This window comes from Oenanthe melanoleuca, chromosome 17, assembly GCF_029582105.1.
Source record: "Oenanthe melanoleuca isolate GR-GAL-2019-014 chromosome 17, OMel1.0, whole genome shotgun sequence".
Lineage (NCBI taxonomy): Eukaryota > Metazoa > Chordata > Aves > Passeriformes > Muscicapidae > Oenanthe > Oenanthe melanoleuca.
In genome coordinates, this window is record NC_079350.1 from 4,937,406 (window position 1) to 4,943,405 (window position 6,000).

General features: G+C 49.0%; 1 protein-coding gene across 13 annotated transcripts in view; it reads right to left on the reverse strand.

Annotated features, from left to right (window-relative positions):
* Nucleotides 1-5,531, reverse strand: part of PRRC2B (proline rich coiled-coil 2B) — a 46,272-nt gene extending 40,741 nt beyond the window's left edge. For 7 of the 13 annotated variants that reach the window (XM_056504907.1, XM_056504902.1, XM_056504909.1 and 4 more), the window contains exon 1: nucleotides 5,333-5,514. The gene's annotated coding sequence lies outside the window, so the exon portion shown is untranslated. Of the gene's footprint in view, nucleotides 1-5,332 lie in introns of all 13 variants that reach the window. The other 6 variants (XM_056504899.1, XM_056504910.1, XM_056504898.1 and 3 more) reach the window with 5 other exon arrangements.
* Nucleotides 5,532-6,000: the final 469 nt, after the last annotated feature.

Sequence of the window (6,000 nt, forward strand, 5' to 3'; positions counted from 1 at the left end):
TGCCCTGGCAAGGACTGAATAGCTCTTGCTCTATCAGATCTCTCCCAATTCCCACAGCCATCAAGCCTGATGCAGCTGGTTCAAGCCATTAATAAGATGACAAGCAGTCCGGACAAGGCTGCAGTTCATAAACACTGCAGAGGCTGAAGCTTCCAAGGAAGTCTTCCTCCAGGTTCCCCAATCTGAACAGCACTAGGGCAATGCAGCATTGCACAGCAATTCTCCTTACAGGAAGCCTATTCATGGGAGCCATTTGCAGGACAAACGAGTGCCAAGGATGTTAACAGCAATGTGATGGGAGAGAGACACAGGTACAAAGTGGTAAGAAAGCACCTAACTGTGATTCAGTACTCTGAAGAAGCTTTAGGTTTTCTGGAGAGCTAAGCAACTCGGACCTATGCCCAGGACATCTGGACTATGCTGAGCCAGACAGGAAGTGAAAACATTTCACAGATGCTTTAATTTACAGAGATATTTGCAGTGCATAACTGACAAGGTGTGTAAGCGTCATCACTTCTATTTTCCAGATAGGAAAACGACACCGCAGAACTCTGCAGCTATGCTAAGTGGCAGAGCAAGAAATAGAGGCTTCATCTCCCACCTTCTGGGGCTGAAAACCACCCTCTGAATCACACTGCCTGCCTGATGCTGTGGGGCCAGCAGCAGCATGAAGCCCTGCTCCAGAGGAGTTCTGGGAGGAGCAGGTCCTTGCATGCTGGGGTAGGGAATGCTGCAAACACCTCCTAATTGAACCACCCCATATACTGCTTTCACTGCAACAGGATCACAGGCATCAGAGGCAACACTTAGCTCAGATGCAGAACACCAACACCACAACAACACTCAGGATCACATGAATCTGGTTCTGAATGACGGTTCTTGAAGCTTGGTTATTTCAATAAAAGATAAAACCATAGTTATTATTGCAGCCAAAGCAGGAGCACCTCTTGAACATGTCCCTACTCCCCTGCCTGCCTCACAGCCCACTCCCAACTCTGAACAAGATCACTCGAGGCTTTTGTGCAGCCTCCCAGCCCACATACAGGTAGGAAGAGCTGAAAAACTCACCCCGCAGCAGAACTCTTCCAAAAAAATCACTATATTCCCACACAATAAGTGCCTGGGGGAGGCAAAGTCCCAGTGCAAGCTCTTCAAATCTGTCTCTATGCATTCCTTGGAGCACCATCACTACAACTCCCATCTAAATGTCTCAATGGCTATCTGGGAAGGTTTCCTCCACCAAACCTCTTCAGTAAGGGTGCTAACTGCGTAAATACTCAGCAGTTTACTCCTCTTCAGTGCTACCCACCTGAAATCCGAAGGCTATTGAGGATGCTCCCAACAGCCAATTAAAGCCTGGCACACATCTGAAATATTCCAGTCCAACAGAGTGAGCCTGTTGGCCAGATATTAGAGGGCTGTTAGCAAGTCCTTGCTTCCTTTCTGCTTATTTTCCCCACATTTCTTCACACTTAAGCCTGGCTCAGCTGCCCATTTCAAACCCAATCATTATCTCTTCCCTTTTACCCAAGGTATGACTTTTCATCAGTCCCCCACAAATTAATACCTGCAGTCTCCTAAAGATGGAACAATGAGCTCATCCCCCTTCTCACCTTTTCACCCCTCTCAGCCTAACAATCTCCCGAAAATTTAAGTGCTGGAATCAAAACAAAGACACTGTATTTTGGCTGCAAGTTAAATTACCCCCTGCAGAACTGCATACACACCTTTTAACACCTTTTCTCCCCATACATCCCACAGCAGGGCAAGACAAGAAGCTTCACAACCCACCAATGCTACAGGGAATTACAGAACAACACAAGGCTACTCAAGCAGCCCCCAGTGCACTTCACTCCAAATGCTCCCAGATAAAAAAAAAATATCAGGAATTAACAGCTATACAGATCAGTAGCTGAACAGTTTCGCTCTGAAATAAACAGCTCATAAGCTCCAACTGCTCTGTTACTTTTACACAAGAAGTACATGTGCATGCAGGGAACATCCTGAATTCTAGTACAAGTTACTAACAAAACATGAGCCCAAGCTGTGTTTCATTGAGGATGAATATAATGCTATGTCCTCCTTTAGCCCCATTTTATCCTTGTGGAGGAAGAAAAAACCTTTAACCAACCCAGATGTGTGCAAAATCCACCCTCAGAGGGTGCTTTCCCTCTAGTAACAAAGTCACTTAATTTCAGAAGTTAGAAAAGGCCCTTCTGTGGTGGAGAGAGCTGCAGCTCCCCAACCTTTACCTGTTCTCTGTGCTCTCACCTCACTGTCTGATACCTGACAGAACCATCGCTGTATTTCTTCTGCTCCAAATGAGAAATGAGCGATAAGGAGCTGTGAAATTATCGACCTATTAGGAGAATGAGTCAGTGACACACGGAAAAACAAAACCCACTTAAGAAGGCAGGATCAGCTTTTAAGAGCAAGGTCTGATACTGAGACAACAGCTCAGTGCCAAGATGCAGAATAAATGAGGAATGTAGTAAAAAGAAACAGGGAACCAGAGAGGTCCAGCCCTCTCTCCTAAAGTTACTATCCTGTATCACTAAGTTTCTCCTGCTCATACTGCTTCTACTCCTCCAACATGAAAACACAGTTTTAAATGGAAATGCCACTAGAGCAAAACCTCTTTGAAGACTACCATCATAAATGAAAAAAAAGTAAGGAATACAAAAGGTTTACTATTCTTTTCAGCAGCACTTAAACCTAGCACGGCTTGCCCTTAAATACTTCCAATTACTCAGGTAAGCACAATGACGGCCTTGAGCAAGAGGCACTCTTGAACAGGCAGGTAATTCTGCTCTGGATCATCTCGCAGGCTGCACTGCACAGCTCAGGCACACCTCAGGTGTGACCCCAGCACAGAGGGGGGCACACACACGGGCACTGAGGGCTGTCTGTCCTGCACCATCACTCAGGTACCACGGGAGCTGCGTCACACAAACAGCCTCTCATGCCAGCACTACCTTCAGGAGGCTGTTCAAACAAATCACCCTTTGAAGTCAGGCTGTACACAAAGCTTTATTAAAAGGTTTTATTAAGATGTCACTATGAAGTGAAATAACTTTAATACAAAATATTTAGGAATATTACTCACTTATTGAAACAAAAATACTTTTAAATCCTGCATGTCTCTTCCAGCATCTTCATGGACTATTTACTCACTTTTCCAGTTTCAGCCAGCTGGCTGAGCTGCCCTTTTTTAAGCTCTCATGCACACAGAGAAAAAAGAAAAAAAAGCTCAGAGTGCATCCAAAAAATGCACAGTAAGACCAAAGAAAATTCTCCGAATTCAGAAAAAACAAGGCACCAAGGCAGTAAATAATGACAAATTTGGAAACCCACACCAAACACGTGGTTTCTTTTTTCTTTTTTTTTTTAAGAAAGGTATCTGTCAAATCATGTAAAAATTTGTTTTCTTAACAGTGAAGACTGCTGAAAGCATCCTCAAATGTGTGATACCTAGTTTACTTAACCAGAAAAGCATACCAGACTAATGAACAACAAAAAGGAATCAACTTGTACTTAAGGCACTCAATAAATTAAGCACAAAATCAAAATAAAGCTAACAGCAGACATACACTGGCTTGCAAAAACAAAGCAGCAACTCCAAATAGTACATGCAATTTTTCTGATTTTTACCTGAACTTTTAAAATTTAACAAGAAAAACATTATGGGAGAAGTGTTGTTTATTGTAACCCCAAAATATTCTGCTAACTAGGAAAAACTTCTTAAGCCAGAAACCCAAAAGAAAGAGCATTACCCATGATGGGCCCACAAAGATTTCATGGAGCACAGATGAGCTCCTGATAAAACCTAGGCTCATTTACTCCAATACTTCATTGGGAGTGAAAAATGCCTGTACTTATTCAATATTTTCAGCCAGAAATCAGCCTGAAAACATCACTTTCCATCCTCTCTTTAAATTCAACTTTCAGAATATGGCCTTAGCCTCCCTACCTCTTCCAGGTGACTCTACAGCCCAGTCCCTGGCTCAGAGCACTGGTTTTGGGAACACTGGGGTTTCACTACCCCAGTGACCACTGAACATGGAAAATACAAAATAATGTCCTGGCCAGTTTATATCTGAGAAACCTACTCATCGGGAGTTGATTCTCCAAACAGGGATATCTCTCATGGAAGAGCCCATTCCAGTGCAGGTCTCAAGTGAATCTGTAAGGCAAGGCTTAACAAAACCAAAACTTCCACTATAAACCTGAATTCAAAGCTAGAAGGGTGGGATGCCTTCCCCCTAGGAGATGATGCAGACACTGCAATGTGCTTACACTTTCTACCTGTTCCTAGAAAGAAACAAAACTACTAAATCCCTAAAAGTTTATGTTTATTGTACCTTATCACCCCAAACACCAGTAACATCAATATACCAATATCTATCTGATGACTAGCTACTCAATGTGTAACTCACCCTTTGCACACCCAGAAGACAGAAACCAAACAAAACAACTTTCCTAACAAACCCCACAATTCCCAGCTCATTCAGCAGCTTTGACTCTGGAGATCGGGGTTTTTTTGTAAAAAAAAAAAGATTCACAACCAACATGACTAAAACTACCCACCGAAGAAGATGCTCAGCACGTGTCCCAGGACCTGCATTAGGGTTTCCCCAGCTTGCAGCACAGCTGCTCCTACACAGAAATTACAAACTCCTCCTTGAAAAAAAAAAAAAAAAAGGGGAAAAAAAAAAAAAAAAAAAAAAAAAAAGCCCTATAACATTTTTTCCAAACCTACCAAACGAGCTCTCCCAGCGCACAAACTCCATCCTCGCTCCCCCCCGCCCCAGCCGCATTTCGGCCTCAGCGGCCCTTTTGTAGCTCCCGCACAATAACAAACCGGCCGAGCCTTCTGGATGCCACCCCCCCCTTGTTTTGCTGAGACACACACACACACGGCGCGACAAAAATATCTTTGTGTCACACTCCAGACGACGATAAAAAAACAACCTGCCTTTGCGGCGGGGAGCCCCCAGCCCCGGCTGCAGCCGGAGGGGAGCGCAGCGGGGCGGGGGCAGCGCGGCCCGGGGGGCCGGAGCCCGGACAAGGGGCCCCGAGCCCGGGCGGCCCCGCCAGCGCCACCGGGGATGGGCCCGGCCAGGCCCCGGCCCCGCAGGGAGAAGGGGGCGCTTCGCACAATAAACACCGGCGGCTACAGCAGCGCGAAATTGGGGTGAGTCTCCCCCCGAGGGACCCGCCCGAGCCGGGAGGCCGCGGGGTGCCGCAGCCGCTGGCTCCGGCTCCATTTTAGCGCTGCCTCGTCCCACCTTCCCTCTCCCTCCCCTTCCTCCTCCCCCCCGGCCCCACTCACCGCCCCGAATATCCGCGGCCGCCGCCGCCGCCGGCCCCCGATACCCACCTGTGGTGGTGGCGGGGAGCCGGGGGTGCCTGCGGAGCCGGGTGCGGAGGGGCGATGGGCGCGGGGAGCGGCGGATGGCGGCGGATTGCGCGGGGCGGCGGCGGCGGCTGCGGCCGATCCGGGCACTCGCTGCCTCCTCCTCCTCCCCCTCCTCCCGTGCCGGCCCGGCCCCGCCGCGCAGCGCCACCTGCAGGGCGCCGCCGGCAGCGCGGGGGCGGCGCTGAGGGGAGCTCGCTCAGGGGGACAAGGAGCGGCTGGAGAGGGGCCTGAGGAGGGCACCGAGGGGATTTGGGGATGGAGAGGGGCCTGAGGAGAGCACAGGGGGGATTTGGGGATGGAGAGGGGCCTGAGGAGAGCACCGAGGGGATTTGGGGATGGAGAGGGGCCTGAGGAGAGCACAGGGGGGATTTGGGGATGGAGAGGGGCCTGAGGAGAGCACCGAGGGGATTTGGGGATGGGGAGGGGCCTGAGGAGAGCACCGAGGGGATTTGGGGCTGGAGAGAGGCCTGAGGAGAGCACCGAGGGAATTCGGGGCTGGAGAGGGGCCTGAGGAGAGCACCGAGGGGATTTGAGGATGGAGAGGGGCCTGAGGAGGGCACCGAGGGGATTTGGGGATGGAG